At 45.0% G+C, this 16,991-nt stretch overlaps 1 long non-coding RNA gene across 2 annotated transcripts; it reads right to left on the reverse strand.

The window, feature by feature from the left end:
• LOC112549550 lies at positions 1–15,480 on the reverse strand. 2 transcript variants are annotated; one of them, XR_003093001.1, is made up of 4 exons: positions 15,210–15,480; positions 13,332–13,467; positions 1,633–1,779; positions 1–114 (listed from the first exon to the last, which is right to left on the reverse strand). It is a non-coding gene; the product is annotated as an uncharacterized LOC112549550 (long non-coding RNA). The 2 variants fall into 2 exon arrangements; XR_003093002.1 differs by lacking the exon at positions 1–114 and adding an exon at positions 924–1,006.
• Between the last annotated feature and the right edge of the window lie 1,511 nt (positions 15,481–16,991).

The raw sequence follows: 16,991 nt of genomic DNA on the forward strand, positions 1-16,991 counted from the left end.
CTGAGCTCAAGTAGGAAATCTATGGCAGACCACAGAAATGAATCTTGATCCCCGAGTCTCCCTCTGGTGACAGAACCAAGGACCACTCGTTTCTCATCCATCATGAGAGCTCCCCTGGAAACGAACATAAGTGAACAACTCCCAGCTTTGGGCAGGACTAGCCTCAAACACCCCTCAGAGCAACCACCTCTGCCATGGTGGGGGTGCTTGTGGCCTAAAATCAAAGTTTCGCTTCTTGTATGCAGACTACAGCAGTTGCTAAGTGATCAGTTATCAACTCTTGTATATTGGCCAAAGTCCTAGGAGAATCCTTCCTTTCCAAATCACCAGTCTAAGGAAGAAGACAGTCTCTCTTTGTGAATGGACATGTACCTACAAAGGGCTGCACTATGTCCAACCCCCCACCCCCAGAAAAACAAACCTAACATTGGAAATAACTACAGATGTTGCAATCTCCATGGCCCCCATTTCATAGAGGTGATTTATTTTTCAGTGAAAAACAGCTCAGCTCTGATGGAAGGGGAGGGGTGAGTATGGAGACCTTTGACAAGTATAAAAATATGAGGGCTATATTATCCTAAAAACATTTTTTTAAACACAGTAAAAGCCCTATTGGGCAATGAGAAACTTTAGCCAAGTTCCTTAAATCAGCCCCCTAGTTCAGTTGTATTCCCTTGGAAATCCTTGCAAAGAAAAACACAGGGAATGAAAAATTTGGTTTTCATTAAAACCTTGAATGTAAGGGGTTCTGTAGTTTTCAATGGGTCTTTGATTCCTATGAATGATGGAATGTTTTCAGAACATTTAAAAAATGTTCTCCACTTTTCTATCTTATATCTGCAGAAAACTACACTGGATTTTTTAAAAACATGTAGCACAGTCAATAGAAGCAGAATGCATTAAATATAAATGCAACACCGTTACCCTTTATTTACCCTGAGGTTTTATTTAAAAATATGATGTTTTCTTGTGGCTTTGGAAACATGGTAGCTGATCCAAATCGGGGCTGTGGGAAAAAATGTGGAAAAATGTGGGTAAAATAAAATAGGTGGATTTTTCACTGGGAAGAAAAAAAAGCACAAACAAGGGGCGCCCAACACAGCAAGGCACCTGTATAACTCAGCACCAAAAATAACCCGTCACTCAGAAGAGAAGCATTTCAAACTCTCTTCTACCTTTATTCCAGTTTCTAGCTACAGAGGCAGTTTGGTACAAAGCACTGCCTAAGAGACAAGGTCCTTGCCCAGTCCAAAGCCATTATTTTGCCATAAACCAGATCTTTAGATGTGCTGACTAAGTAATAATACTCGACTTTTTCAGAGTAGAATTTACCCCTAGCTATAGAATTATGGCCTAAAATTTCAGTGGCATATTTGCTTCCTTTTAAAAAAAAATTTTTTTTAAAGCATGCTTCCAGCCTTACAGTTATGAAGACAGTATGTCAAGCATCTGTAATACATGCCTGAATCTGCAGAGAGCCTGAAACAGCAGGTCTAAGAGGTGTGCACTGCCCCATTCATTTCAGAGAGGGCTGTATCGACTCTCCAAATCTATGGTAGTCGAGTGTTTTTTTATTTCTTATTTTGTGGATGTTGTAGTTGAATGTGTGGTGTTTTGTTGCCTGGGACTTACCTACAGCTATCCTTCGTTATCCCATCGCTCTACATGAAGGGAGACACATTCCATCAGCTCCTTTTCCTTACTTTGTCCCACAGAGCAGGGGATTAGGGACCCAGAGGCAGCATCCAGGAAGTAGCTTGACATTGCAGGTTGAGCTGCCTGAAGAAAAAACAAAAGACGAGGCTCAGGAAAGCAGGGTCCATCAGTAATGGAAGCCAACTACAAGTTGCAGAAGCACTCTCAAACAAGCTGCACCAAAGGAGGCTTCCTCCCAACATGGAAGCAGTGTAGCCACTTTGGGAGAAGTGGCTAATCAGCACTGCTGAGTCACTGAGCCAATTATCCCATACCTAGGTTTTCATTGTCAGCTCACCCACAGCTGCGCCACATGCTTAAGGGCTCCACTCCCAGGTGGGGCAAGTTTACCACGGAGGCATGCCTCAAGGGCTTGGAGAGCCTGCTGGTAGGCGGACCCCAGAGAACCACCTCCATCCGTCTGCATGGAGGACCTGTCACCTACCAGGCTCAGGGGAAACTACCTCTGCATGCCGATGTGAGTGATCCCCTGAGGCCTGGCCACACCACAACTTAAAGCAAATCACTCCCTTTCCAAGGCAGAATACAGCCCTCTGAGCGCCCCTGGTGCATGCATACACATGACACCCATGGATTTTGGGTGGTGTCAAGGAAAAGAAAAGCCATCTTCTCAAAGCCCTCCTGTCTTCCTTCCCATCACTAGACTGATGCTCTTTCTGCTGCATTAGTGTCACATTAGCAGAAGGTGGAAAGGGACCAGAAGTCCAACTTTAACAAAAGGCCCCACTGTCTGGAGCAGAGCTGCGTTTCATCATGCCATCACGATCTGTGCCAGCAGCCCAGGCCAACCTCATACCGCTTACTGGGGCTGGAGCGCCCATGTTAAGCAGCATTCTTTCGCTAGCAAGGAGTTTACTAGCCTGCGTGCAGAGAACAATACCTGTGCTAGCCCAGAGCTGGCAGGTAGCCACGCTTCACAATAAGCAGCCAAATTAAACAGTTGTCTGGCACACTCTTATTTCTTATTTATCAAATATTCATTTCAGAGGGCTTTGCTGGTGCCAAGATATTTGAATAAACCCAAACAAATGTCATTCATACCTGTGCCTGCTAACCCCTCAAAGAGGTATTTTTGTGCAAATACACTAGCATGCGTTTGTTTAAGCGCCTGCAACCTAATCCAAAGCCCAAAGAGCAATAGAAAAAATTCCCACCAGGCTCTGCACCGGACCCTGGTGGCCAAATATTTACAGCATTACTCTGCTTCTATTTAGTTCTTTATTCAGTGACTTAGCTGGAAGGCAACGAGTGCTACAGTTGGGGAACTGGCCTGGGAGTCAAGAGAAATGCATTTTGAAGCCAGCTCTGCCACTGACTGGCAAAGATAGCTTAAGCTAATGTGCTTAACTTCAGTTTTGTTATCTATCAAATGGGGACAATTGCTGTTTCCATCTCTGCAATGCCCTGCCCACTCTTAGACTAAGTTCTTTGGAGCAGGCACCACCTTCACATCAAAACAGCACCTAGTATAAGCCTTGACTGTATTAGAATACATGGCAAGCCCAAATAGTGACAGGGAAAGCAAGGGGTATAAACAATAGAAGTGGAATGAAAAAGGGAATAAGGACCTTGAGGATGCAGATCACTGGGCACGTCTGCACCACATCTCAGTGGTTCCCAAGCAGGGATACTCCAGGACATGCTCCATCCTCCTCTCCAGCTAACATTCCCCAAACCTAGAAACACATGTGCCAGTGAAGCTGCTCTGGGGACATCCACATGGACTCATTCTCAAGGCTTCGGTCTCTGGCATCCTTGAGGGTGATGTGGGGACACCTGCAGAACGGTGGCATGGGTGCATTTCTGGGTTTGGGGCATATGAGCAGGAGTAGATGAACAGGATGTGACACTGTGGGGACATACTAGGGATGTGGTGTAGATGCACCCATTGTGGCCATCAAGAAAGAGTTGTTACCAGCAAGATGTCTAGTGGCACCAATCCAAAAGCATCATTAGCTTCGCTGGTGTTACATCAGTAATAAGCCTGGCCCACCATGGCTAATTTAAGATTCGGACTTAATATAGACTCTTTTATTAGCTTCTAAAAGTGTTCTATGCCGGGAACCTTTGAGTAACAAGTGGATGTATAAAAACTACTCAACTCCCTGCCTGCCACTAGAAATAAAAACATTAAATCATTTTTTGCAATTAACTTTTGTAAAATTTTACATTTGTACTAAGAATAGTTACTTGCATCTGCATCCATCAACTCAATATTGCACCCAAAGATGTAATAAAATGCTCTCCTAAACATGCTGGACTAGAATAGTCCACTTCTGTACAGCCTTTCATACGGGAATCCCAAGGTGCTTTGCTGACATTAAGCTAATTAAGACCCACAACATCCCCAGCAGTGTTACTGTAACAGATGGCAAGGGTAAAGCAACCAAATAGGAAGCAACCTGCTCAAGGTCACACAACTTTACCTTCCTTGGGACAAGCGTGGTCTTCTTCCAGGGAAAGAAACATGCAAGAGCAAGCTCACTGTAACGTCCAGTGTGAATATGAGGCATTTTAAAGTCAGTGCAATCCCTGTGGCCAGTGGCTGGGAAAGGGGCAGGCAGGAGCACCCCCCCCCCCCGTTTCCACTACATCTTTCCAGCGGCATGGGTGAGACACTGAGTCACTTTCCATGTACAGTTATCATGGGAGAGCTGTGTGTCTGTCCGCTCCAGATCCCAGTGTAACTCAGATTAGCAAACCAAACCAATGGAAATTACACCCACATAAGTGCACTGTGACACCAAGCCCTCACCCACCCACAAGCTCCATACCCAGAGATCCAGTAGCGAGCTCCTCACAATCAAACCCAAAGGCCACTTTCAAGCCCCATGGTCTCAAAAGCAACTACGGTGGGAAGTCCCAGGAATGGCTTCACCACTGCATTTTACCTCTGCAGACCTGCAGGCAGGGAGAGATGAAATAACTTGTTCAAAGGTCACACAGGAAGTGTGGGGGGCAGCTAGGAAATTAAGCTATAGCCAAAAGCCCCTGCTTTTTTTTAAAATTATGTAGAATAAAGGGTTTAGAGCACAGAGATGTATTTATTTTTGCACAGGTGTAAAACTTACATGGTGTTTGCTCTCCCAACACTGCCAAAATACCAGGAAAATTCAACTGTCCCCTTGAAGGGGGAGTCTGAGAACCTTGCAGATTATTTTTAAAAGGAGCACCTGATCACATTTGCACAGATCCCACAGTTCAGTGGCATCTGATGCCAGGAGGGACACCTTAACTAGACAGAGATGTGGCCTTCACTGGGGTGCCCAGGCCTTTGGTGAGCGAGGGTGCAGACAGAACAGTGGGAGTGGACAGGACTTGTTTTGTCAGAGGCGTGACAGCTTTGCCTAGGATGTGGGATATACATAACACAAATCTCCCCAGCGAGGAAAGGTGCCTTCCACTGTGGTGGCCAGGTGTCTGCAATCCCCTTGTTAGAGTTGCAGTTGCAAATCTGCTGTCATAATTACCAAACCTCTGGTAATTAGTACTGTTCCCCTACCATTGCTACTCCTTTTAAAACTACCCACGTGTTAAACATTTTTTTTTTGATCAGCTTCAGAACAAAGGGAGGTTAAACAAGAAAGTCAACAAAGACTCTTCTATAAGCCAGCACACAAAGTGGTGTTAAACTGTAGCCTGATGAGCTATAAGCATTTTTTGCCTGTAGGCAAATGTTATTAGATTAAAAACAAGCCCCTCTTCATGGATTTCTTTTCACTCTTCCCAAGACCAATTAGTTTAAAACTGTGGGACAAAAAGACTTGAAAAGAGACTCATCCATTAATAGGAGATAGTTTGACTTGCTGCAATTTTACAAATAAACTGCTTTTAAAAGTTTGACTTGTGGTACACTTTTGGCAAATTCTGACCCTTAAATATACAGCTCCTTGCATTCTCGATTGCTATCTGAAGGTTTATAAAAATATACAGGTGAATTGAATAAACGTTAACCATTTCTTAGCCAAGCCCCGCATATTTCCAACTGTGGATTATTTTGCCATTAGCAATAATGCAGATCTGATTTTAAGGGGATCCATTTCCTTCCTGCCTCCCTGTGAAAGAATCTCTACCCTGTTCTGTCTCCAATTACAGATGCCGAGATATTTTACAGAATGGCAACTGCAGGGTCCGATCCAGAACTCACCAAAATCAACAGGCTCTGGGTGGTGCCGTACTGACAAGGAAGCAGAGTCTAGGGGGTCTTAAAAGGATTGGGAGTCAAGAATCAGGATTAATGCCAGCTCTGCCCCCGATTTGCTCTGTAACCTGTGCCTAGCACTGGGGGGTCTACAGCTCAGTGCTTCTCTAGCTGCTTAACTTCTCTATGTCCTAGCTCATCTTTCTGCAAACTGGATACAGTTCTACTCCAGGGGTGCTGTAAGGCTTTGATTCAAGTTCACAAAACCCCTTAGAGGCTCTTGGCTTTCAAATGCAAAGTATTTTTATTCTTACTTTAAAAATAAGAATCCGAGTTAATCTGTGGCTTGGGAAAGGTTCTAGCCCAACCATCCAAAGAGCACAGCTCTCTGACAGGCAAAGGGCAAGAGGAATCCAAGGCACAAAGAGGTCAAACGACTTGTTCAAGGTTGCACAGCAGGTTGGGGGGAGAAGTGCAATTAGGCTACTACAGCTGAGGGAACCATTTTTTCTTTAGGAATATTACATTTACTAATACACACACACACACACATATACATATACACATTATATCCAGCTATATATTTATGGACTTTTCGTTTTGAAATTACTGTTTTTGTTTAAGACCTGACCTAAATTTGAAAGGATTTAAGAAGTCCAAGAAATTAACTACAATATTTTGCCTGGGGTCAGGAGAACTGGTTTTGGTTGATCCCAACTGGAATTTTTTTTTGTTTTCCATTTCTGTAAGTCTCTCCAGAGTTTAGCTCAAACTGACCCCCCCCCTGTTTTTTTGGTTTGGCCACTGAACCAGAGTCCATTATTTTCCCAGCTCTAGAGGCTAATACCCAGTCACTGCAACACACTGCTTCTCAAAAGAGTCCTGCAGCTTTATCCCACCCAGCAGTGTGTTTTTTCATAGGTCCCATTGACTTTACTAGTGCTATTTATTCACACTGCTGGGTAAGATTATGCCCTATGCAGAATAACAGCACAAAGCTGCTGCAGTGCGTAGGTCTGCTGTGCGACTTACACAGCGGGTAAAGCGTTTCTCTTTGCTGGGGTGGGCTGAATTTCATATTGTTGAAAAGACTCTTTTTTGGAGGGGGCTTGTTCACTTTTATTCAAAACCGCTATGCTCACCCGCTCAGGAAAGTCTGAAACAACAAGGAACATCCTTCACCCACTCTAATATCAGCATCAACGTGGGAGATCGGAGCTTGGAGCTAATCCTATTATTTCCTAGTTATTTCCTCTTCATCCACTGCTTAAGGTATAACAAGACTCTTCCAAAACCACCAGGGCTATTGGCATTACATGGCCTCCTTTACTGGCAGAAGCAAAAAGCTGAATGGGCTGTGGAGACTGAATTACTGCCTCACCCCTGAGGAGGAGGTGCTCTCCTCTGCCCCAGGTCGATCCATGCGGTCTGGGCATGTCAGGAAAATGCCACCACGCAGGCGAGATCGGCGTGATAGGAAAACAGAGGAGCGCAGCCTCTTGCCTTGTTAACCTGGCACTTTATCACGACTGTATCACTTCAAAACCAAACGAAGCCTTCCCAAGAAAGGGAGCACCAAGATGTTCCCCTGTTTCAAGAACCCGTGGCCCCTTCTCTCTCCTGCACAAACAGTGCAACTCAGCCCACATGCGCTCAACCAACTTCTTTCTGCCACATCAAGATATTAAGGATCTGAATCAGCTGTTTTTACAGGAGAGGATTAAAACCGTCGGGCTGTTTTCCCCCTTCCTCTCTTGCCTCCCCCTCCCCTGCTTTTTTTTTTTTTTTTTGCACTTGCCAACAAAAGTATTAATAGGTTCAGCTTCGAAGATGAAAAACGAGAGCCTGGCAGGAAACTCAGCCCAAATCCCCAGGTGCAGAGTTGCGGGGAATCTGTATGCTGACCATAGCTAATGCTCCTGCAAGTGTGAAGAAAGCCTGGGAGCGACAAGTCCAGTTCAATTTCCACTGCAGCAGAATACAAACGCCAGTGTTCCTCCCAGCTCCAGGCTCTCGCCGCACAGCACTGAAATATTCCCATTCAGCTCCCGAATGCAAGCAAAATAAACAACGGATCAAGTGAAAAATCAGCCGAGCCCTTGGCTTAAACAGGACACTGTGCACTGCAGGTCCACGGGGGTTGCTTCACTCCTCACTTACACCAGCTTCACTTGGGGGAGTCCCGGGATTGCTCTGGAGTTACTGCCCATTTACACTGGTACAAGTACAGGGAGGATCAGGCATCTGGCATGGGACTCTCCAGCTGTTCAAAGCCAGTGTGCTGTGCTGATCTGGCAGGGCAAAAATAGGCCGAAGGGTAACACAGTGACACCAGCCTCTGGCAAGGGCAGAGGGTCTATTTCTGGCTCTGACACCAACTCCCTGTGGACCTTGGCCCAGTCCCTTCAGCTTCTGTGCCCATTCTCCTCTGTTAAATGAGTTAATCATCCTTCCTTTTTCCCCACCCAAAATCTATCTTGCCTATTTAGATTGGAAAGGCTGCGAGCAGGGATCATCTTTCCCAGTACCACAGTCTTACTGTAATATGAATTAGGACACAGGTTTACCTTCACTTGGAGAGCTGTAAATGGACCCCCAAGGTGTCAATGCAGCAGAGAAGGAGGTCCATACATCTCCTTACCTAATATTACCAAAAGCCCATAGATCAGGCTTGCAAAATTCTCTACACCCATTCCCACAAACAGCGTGGTTTTCTTTTTCTCCTCAGCTGACCAATAAGCTGTCCTGGGCCTGTGCTCCATCTCTTCCTGCCACTGGCCTAAATCAACTGAAATCACTAGAGATATGCCTGAATATGAACTGCAGGTGAGAGGAATCAAGTCTTTCATCACCAGTGATTTATGAGATGATGCACTGGCTGTGATCAGTCTTGCCTTTCTGGCATGTGTTGGTGCTCCTCAAATGAGTACAGGTTACATGGGCAAAGTCTGAGCTGGCAACTTTTCATAAGTCTTGCCAAAGCCCTCAGATGATCAAAACTAGAAGAACTTATAAAAAAAAATCAGTTTTACTCTTATATTATTGGTACTGTGCTAACATCTAGGACCCCCATTTATAGCCAACAACCCTTCTCCCCCAGTGCAAGGTGCTTCTTTACACCATATTTGACCATTACACATGCCTGTGCTCAATTGTACTTTGCAAGGTCTTTCATTATACGTGTGCCTTCAAGCAGTGGGCATTACACCAGGTGTTGCATAGTCCGAGGCTCTGTGCCAGTCACAGGTGGCTGAACCAACGGTATAGCCCCACTTCTTCGTTAGTCCCTTGGAGCATCCGACTCGGGTACGTAGGTGGTCGAGACATCGCCACCTTTGCCATGGTTCGTCAACCCCCAGCGGTGAGGACTTGGCTGCTGGAACGTCCATTTTTCCACCATCAGGTATCTTCTTCAGTCTCTCGTTCCACATCTGTAGTAGTGCAAGGTGCTGTACAAACTAAAATATCTGGTCCAGGCCTCAAAGGTCTTACAGACTTAAGTGTGCCACCTGCCATTTATTCCCTTGTTTCATCACCTCCATTAAAACAGTGGACGTCAGAGTCCCTTTCACTTTTGACTGGCGCCAAATTTGTACTTACAGGATGTCAACATGACACTGCTCTGAGCTGCAAAAACTGCAAGAGAAATCACTAGTCAGGTCACAGAACTGTCCTGTTGGTGTGCAATTTTACAAGCGTTAAAATCTAAGCCAAACTCAAGTCAGTGCTGTGCCTTTAACTGCGATTAATACTGGGTTTTAACCAAGCAAAAGAAGGAAATTCCATTCTCCTTCGTCCTATTTACCAGTGAAGAAAGATGCTGAAGGTGCCCAAAAATATATCATCAAGCAATGTGCTTGGGAGACTCCCAGGCTGTTAGGGAAAAAGCTTCCAAGTAGGAGAGATTTCGGCTGTGTGCAGCTTTCCCCTGCAAGCACAGACTGTAATCTGTGCCGTTGGTAAAAAATATTGACAGAAACGCTGACAGGAGCTGGACAACCACATTTGTTGGCCAGGGAGTTGTTGAAAGATCTAGATGTCCTGGACAGGCCAACACAACCTTTCAAGAGATCAAGAGTCTTCAGGCCTCCCACAAAAAGAGAGGAAAAAAGAAGTCAGACAGTGGGCAGGAGTTCAGGTAATGTGTGTGTAGTGGGGGTGGGGAAAACCCCTTGTGAGGTTGGGCTGGTTTTCATTTTGATCTGAGGCCGCGGAGCTCACTTCAGAGAGGAGCAACTCCCTAGCAAATGAAAGGCCTGGGGGATTCCTGGCTCAGGAGGGGAATGAATAACCTCTACAGGATTAGCAGGCTCCTGAAGGAGAAGAAATCATTTGCTTGAACTCTCCCACCTCCTCCTACCCTCTCACAGATTTTTTTTTGCAAAAGGCCGGATGGGATCTTGCTGAGTCAGCCAGCTGGGTATGGAGCCAGTTTTCATGGCTTCAGCACCGAGAAAGCCAAAATAGAGTTGCTAGTGAATAGAGCTTTAACTGAGATGTCAAAGGGGATCCCGATGCCTGCTGGGCTGCTTTTATAGCAAGCAAGAGCCCGTGCTGGCACTCTCTCACCCAGCAGGGGCGAGGTACCAAGGTTTTCAGTTGGGTTCTTCCTTCTTGCAAAATAAAAGCTAGTTTCACTGAGCAGTAAGAAAAAAAAAAATCTGGTACAAATTTCAGAGTCTATAAAAAAGTAAAGCAAAGAACCGGCAAGGGAGAAGAAAGGGAGGAAGCAGAAGAATTAATCTACAAATCTAAAGGAACAAATGTTTCTGATGCCAGTGCCCCCCATGCATCCCTTCTCCTTTGCCTCCTGGATCACGGCTATATGAGTCCCTCTGTTCCAAACACCCTATAATGACCCCTCTGTTGGGGCTGAACCAGAGATCCTCAGGCCAAAAATCATGAGCCTGTGCCTGAGCTGAAGACAATGCTCTCCAGGCGATGTCTGCAGCAGTCTCCTGTACCTACTGAGCACGAGTAGACAAAGCTTCCCACCCTTGGCTGCCAGTGCTTCAGGCCTGGTGTACAGACAGGCTTGTATCTGTTCATAACTATCTCAGAAATTGCAGCTTTCCACTAAATTACCTCTACTGTACAGTCCTTAATATGGATGCACTTGTAAGGGAACAAGCTATACCAGCACGTGTGTCCAGGCAAGGAGAACTGTTCAACCCTAATTACATCAGCGTTCATACCGTTCAACTTTTGAGCATAAACATGACCTAGAAGTCTTATTCCCCTTCCTCGTCTCCACTAAATTCAGTTTAATTATCCCATTCATCATCACCCCCTGAGAGCTGTGTTCCTTTCTCAAGGGCTCAAAACCCTAAATCATTCGTGACCTAGCTGCACAAGACAGCACCTCTCTGTGCAAGATCACTGCAGGCACAAGCACTACAGCTGAGTTACAGTCCCCTGTGTTTAAATGCTCCTGAGATAGTAGCAGTTTGTACCCACTTGACACACATGCCACAATGCTTCAGGTGGGAGGCAAAGGAAAGCCAAGCCTGATGCCTGTGCCAAGGCTCTGGTGCTTTTATTTCACCATATGCGGCTGCTGCCAGCTCAGGCCTCAGAACCGATGCTGCGGGTCCGTCTCACCAACTCCACATGGCAATGATCGAGACATCAGTGCTGACCTCTAGTTGAAGACACACCACAGTATCTTCCCCAGTCTCAGAAGATCTTGGCCTCTGTTTGGGGTGTCTCCACTTTTGGGGTTCCCAAGTTGCCAAGGCAGGAAGACCCAGGCCCTGATGAGGTCTAAGCTCTCAGAAAGTTCTGAGCATTTCCGGTATGAAACAAGGGCCTTTTAGTAGGTCTGAAGCTGAGCATCTCCAAAGGGGGACAGCCTGAATCATTAGCTGCTTTTGAAAACATAGGCCCTCAATAGCACAAAAAAGTCACACACGTTAAAGTATTCATAAACATTTAATAAGCATCCCGCTAGCACTCTCATCAAATTATGAGGCCCTGTAGGCAACAATTAATGGCAGATTTATTGGCTATGAATCAGTTATGAGAATAATCTGGAAACTTGTCCTAAACAGTAGGAAGATCTCTGAACCTTCATGAGATCCCCACCAATGAAAGCAAAAGCTCATTTGTCCGATTCCAAACCCTCTGTCAGTAGCAGTGGCGTACTGTGCTTCAACACAACCCACACATCAGAATAAAGCCAATATATAGCCGGCGCTAAGAGCTCTATCTGTTTCTGTTACCAACGGTCCTCACATGACCCCCACCCCACTCTTGAGTATTGGCAGGCATTACCTTGTTTAGAAAAAAAATAGTTTAGAAGGGTCTAAAATGGTCAGAAACAGTCCCCTTCCTCCCCTCCCACCCCCCGTTTGTGGCTAGACAAAAGCAAATACGAGCAAGGGCTTTTTCTACAATGTTTGCTAAGACTTACCACTTGAAGAGAGTTTTCCATATTCAAAGTGTTGAACAGCCTCACAGCTGTTCAGCAGTAATTATTATTTTCCCCAGGACAGAGGTAGGGACTCTGAAGCAAGCTGCAAGACCTGCTCAGGGTCACACAGACCCAATGTCCAAAGTTGTGTCAGAACTGTTACGCTCCCTCCAAAAATTGAAGTTGTGACAAACTGGTATTTCCTATCAAATGATTCCCAGGTCTTCCATATTTTTGTTAAATGAAAAAAAACTCTAAACCTCTATTCTTCAGTATTCTCCTCTATATAAAAAGGATTAACATTACATCAGACTCAGGAAGTGAGGCTTTTTTTTTTTGTTGTTTTGGTAAACAGATTTGAGATAATGAGATCCTATAAAATGGTAAAGTAGTCTTCTACTGATGTGTTTGCATAGCGACTCAAGTAAAAAAAAAAAAATACACAGTTTAGCTGGGCCCTTTTCTTTAAACACTAGTAGTAAGATTCCAACTGACAAAGTCTTACATGTGAACAACAGATCAATAATTAGACTCCTAGGGGCACGTTTTCAATGTATGCAAAATTTGCACTTGCAAAACAACACCACACACGCTCCTCGAACAGGTGCAAAGCAACACCCTATCTTACTCATCGAGCAGTTCATTTATATGCACCCAACACTGGCTCCCAGCACCATTTGCATGCTCACTGACCCAATCTGCTTATGAATGTGTGGGGGTTTTAATTAGCTTTGCTAATCAATTACCTGACTTGCACCAACTCAGTGCCATAGATGCATTTGGCAGGCACGGCCATTACATCCATCTTGGAAAGTATGTTCCACAAATCAGATGAAGCAAGGCAACTTTTTTTTTTTCCACTGGACTTTCATAAAGGTGTCATTATTACACACTGAGCACACTGGAACTGCAACTGCAAGACAATGATCACCTTACAAACTCTCTCCACTTACTATCTGTGGAGAGTGGCAACCCCAAAAGATCTGACTATATGTGCTTGAGAGCCACCCCCCACACTCCTTACATATGTATAAAGGGCATACTTTCAATACAGCTACTTACCATTTGGGAGGCTTTTTTTCCCCTGCAATAGTACCTCTTTGGACTGCCTTAATTTATGCTGTGATTTTGGCCAGATGCTGAAAGGTAAGCCTGCATCTCAGCCTGTCCCCCAACACAAGAGTACGTGGTCAGTAACCTGAGGAACAGAAGACAGAAAGAGGCATGCGATTTTGCTTTGTGCTCATTAGTAGCTACATACACAGCTGCCTCCCATCTGCTTTCAATAGTTGTGTTGATTAGAGACTACAGAGGCCAAGCTGCAAGGCGTGTCTACACTTGAAATGTGTTGTGGGCTTTGTGTGCAGGAGTTAAGTAATCTGCAGTCACACCGCCCGACAATCTAGGTACTTCTGCCTTCTGTCCCTATAGCTCTGTCATATTTTAAAACCACCACATAGCACCTTGGTCAGGCATATCTACTGCTGGACTACATGCATACTGGGAGATCTACTGCAAGGCAAAGCAATTCTGGGTTACGGAGTCAAGCTGCACAATTCCTATGATTCCTTGTTTCATCCCATTACCCATCTGTATTTTGCAAAGTAAACTAGTGTTTTTTTCAATGTGCCAGCATGGAGACGACACTGATGGTGACGGTGACTACCATCTGCATGGCGACAAATGCTGCTGCTTCTTAGCTGAGGAAATAAAGCAGACATTTCTCATTGATCTTTTTTCCTGGAGGAGCTACACTCAGTGAAGCCCAGTTTTAGGGCTAGCCAGCTTGCACTGACTGTGGGCTAGTGTAGTGCTGCAAAGCTGAGACTACCAGGAGTGGCAGCAGGACTTCAGAATGTCAATAGCCACTTTTCTCTCCAGAATTTTGTTCAGAGATTGCCTCAGGCCTTATGTCCCAAAAGAGAGAAGGATTCAGTCCAAAAAGGCAAAGGTCAAGCCAAAAAAACTTGCCAAGGTAGTGCTCTCAGAGCTGATGCAGGGGTAGAAGAGAACCACACATTACATGTGCAGTGTGAAGAGCTACACTGCCATGCAACTGCAGTGCCAGAGTGCTCTTTTGGTTTCAGTCTCTTAACTCTTGCAGATCATCATAAACTATAGTGCAAACCTAACAGAACTGTGCATTCAGCTAGTGGAGGGGAGAAGGGGAATTCCTTCAGATGCTGTCATCTCTTTAATTTTCAAAATATCTGTACAACATCTGCCACTGCAGTGCTACCATGAAGCTGCCTTTCATTCTGGCTACTTAACCTATATTCTGCCACTTTGGCAGTGGGAAGAACAGGGAATGTGGGAGTTACCCAGGTGTAAGAAAGACTACTAACAAGGGCCATCATACGGGGGAGCTGGCAAGACACAACAAGCTTCAGCCATTGCACACATATTGGTTGGGGAGGAGAAGGAGATGCATAGACAGGACACACCGTACGTCCCCGTGGCGATTTTGAACAATAAAGATGGGAAAGAGCCACGAGGCATAGAGAGTGCAAGATCAACAAGATGGCATCTATAACAAAGCTGTTTAATTCTCCCCAAAGCAGCTGTACTGTGGTATCTCATACAGCAGCTATACTCACACCTGACTTCAGCAGAGATACAGCTCAAGTCAGTGCGAACCTTGACATCCCAGGCAAAACCCTCAATAATTTAAAAGGATGTTCTGCCTGAGTAAATGCCAAGGGAGGGCCTAAGATTTAGCCCTAAAACTCCAAGCACCTGTTCATTTATAACCACAAATGGGATTAAAACCACTGCATTCATGCTTTACCTTTAACAGGATCTCTGGGTCCAAACCATGATCTGTGCAACATGTCCTACAACCTAAATAACAAGACACCTGCAGCTTGGGTCTCCACTTGCCTGCATCATTTAGCAGCTCCAGAAACTGACCTTATAACACCACATCAGAAGGGCACTTACTTTTGATGCAATCCATCAAGGTGAATTTCTCTTACAAGAATCTGGAGAAAACTGCTCCATTGGCTCATCCCTTTGGCTTGTGTATTAATTCAAAATGTTTATCTGAACTCTCCACTACTTCTTTGACACGTACATTCAATCATTTTATATTTCCTTCTCCAAGTAGCAGTAGGGTCCCTTCATTATTTGCACATCTGTGCCAGGCGCGATGATATTTTTTTTTTTTATTGCAGTCCAACACTCATTCCAGTGATGCAGTTTCTGTGGATCTATTTGCATCTTCTAGAAAGAATTTGGGAAAAATTAAGGATGGTTTTGAATTCAGCCCCATGTCTCTAACCTCAGAATAGCTCTCACTGTAGGTTCATTTCTCAAGCTATTGTTTATACTAGGAATGCAAAAAGGAGATTCAAATTTTAACAAATAGAAACTCTCTCATGCCCACAGTGCAAACCACACCAGAGAATCTTGGATGCACATGAAGGGACAACTGTCTACTTTGTAACAGCTGATTCAAATTACCCACAAGCTAACGACTAGATTGTGAAGCCCTCCTTCACAATGGCTCTTACTCCTGTGAGTAATCCCACTGACTGCTCCAACGAGCCGCTCCCCGCATTGTGTTCATTAGGAGCTAAATCTGAAGCTCACCCTGCCCTAAAGCCTGTCAGTATTTAGAAAAAACAGAATCATAACTAAATTTGGCACAAACTAAAACCACTGGACCTAAGCTTTTGTGCATGTTGGGATCTGGATGTCAAGTTTGTATCTCATGCCCATCTCTAGTTAAAACATTCTTTCCTAGTTACTGATCTGCTCCTGGCCACATGATACTAGTTGAGTTAAGAAGCATTAGTTTCCCAGGGACATATTGCATTCATTATAACATGCCGTTATTGACTTACAAGGCTGCTAATTCCCGAGGTCCAATTAACCCCTCAAAACCACTAACATAAGCCTGGCAGTTGCTACATTACAAAGCCACACACAGGAATTCCAGTTGTTGAACTGGCTCCTAGGGACGGCGAGAGGTGGAATAGAGAGATCTTCCTTCATTGTTCTGCCATGAAATGTAGTACCTGCTTAGCAGGCTGTTTTGCCTATGGCAGTACGATTTTGGATCTCTGTCCAGAAGCACAGGTGACACATGCGTGGAAAAGACTGCTCACATATGTGGCGAGGGTAAGAAAAATGGGGATTGAATACATTAAATCGGAGTTCCAGAAGAAAAACCACCCCAAGTAATTTGGACTAGTGGTCATTTGGGTTGGCTGTATCAATGAAGGACAGAAGTGATCTGGGATGATTTTAGGGACAGGGGAGATGTGGAAAACTGTACTTCCCTCCAAATTAAAACTACATTGTGAATCTTTAGGGATGGAGAAAATCCAAAGGTGCTTTGGGTAGACCAACACACAGGTTTTAGCACCAGATTCAAGGCACTAAGCTCCCTTGCGCAGCACAATTATCCAGGTGTAAGGGTCTATATACTGACCACATTTAGATCCATAAACCACTGTGACAGCCGTGGAACCATGCGGTCACTACACCCAGCGTGAAAAAAAAACAAGCACACAAAACTATTGGTTGAGAGGCTGTAGCCCATATCCTAGCAGAGGAGACCAGAGTCTGATCAGCTTTAGGAAAACACAGCAGAAAACCTTCCTGCTCAAAAAGGTCTTTCCACCGTGCAGATGATGCTCAGAGCCCTGACACCACTTCTGCCTCTGCAACAAAGGGAAAATCGTATGATAACCCCCCCCCCCCCCACCACCCCCTCCC

Source organism: Alligator sinensis, unplaced genomic scaffold (assembly GCF_000455745.1).
Source record: "Alligator sinensis unplaced genomic scaffold, ASM45574v1 scaffold337_1, whole genome shotgun sequence".
NCBI lineage: Eukaryota > Metazoa > Chordata > Crocodylia > Alligatoridae > Alligator > Alligator sinensis.